Raw genomic sequence first — 1,037 nt, forward strand, 5'->3', positions numbered from 1 at the left:
CTTCATGGACATGGTGAGGTGCATCCACTCAACTCCAAGGCTCTTCAAGAATAATGAGTTGTTGTCCTCTGCCGTTCTCATGACTCCATACCTCTTGCAGTTACTAATTAAGGTGTTCAGTCTAGAATATGTGTCAAACAGGGATTCGCCTTCTATCGCCTTGAAGCTGTGGTACTCGTCAATGCAAATTGATCGATTGTTTTTTAATGTTTTCTTACCTCCTTCAATCTGCTTTTCTAACTCTGCCCAAATATCCGTGGATAATTGACAGTGATCAATGCATTTAAAGATTTCGTGAGGTATTGCCATAATTAACAATCGTTCGCGCTTGCTGCCCAATTAAACCATAATTTTGTCCTCATCACTCCAGTTTGCAGCAGGACGTGGATCATAATGCTCGGGAATTTCTGGAGTTGTTCTAGTGGCTGGAACTCTAGGAATTAAGTTCATGGGGACATAAGGAGGATTATACAGAAATTCACATATCCTTGGGTGAATTCCTTCCAGAAAATTAACCATTCGCAACTTCCATTGGGGGTACTCCTCACGTATAAGCGTGGGAGGTTTTGATTGAGAACCAGTACTCATGAAAGATGTATTGGCCAGATTCGCCATTGAAAGAAGAAGAAAATAGAAATAAGATGAAACTGATAGAATAGAGTAAAACAGGGTAACCTGAAGAAGAAGACTAGTGTTCTTGAGCAAATGCAGATTAATACCAAGAACAGAATAAATCAAATTAGAATTTGATTCCTGCTTTGATACCAATTGTTAGGACCTTTAGATTCAGCTTATGATATTAACCAAATACTCTTGATGAACTTTAAGAACAATAACAGTGCAGCGGAAACAGTATTAGAACAAACAGAGTAATTAATCAATCAAGAACACAGATGACGAATGAAGAACACGAGAGAATAGCTTCAAATGATTTTCAATTGATTGAAAATATTGACAATTACAATACTGGAAGCACACCCAATTACAAAGGCCTAAGCTGCTATTTATACAAGTTCCTAACAACTTTTCTGACATGA

The sequence above is a fragment of the Cynara cardunculus genome, unplaced genomic scaffold (assembly GCF_001531365.2).
Source record: "Cynara cardunculus var. scolymus isolate 2C unplaced genomic scaffold, CcrdV1 Un_Scaffold_489, whole genome shotgun sequence".
Lineage (NCBI taxonomy): Eukaryota > Viridiplantae > Streptophyta > Magnoliopsida > Asterales > Asteraceae > Cynara > Cynara cardunculus.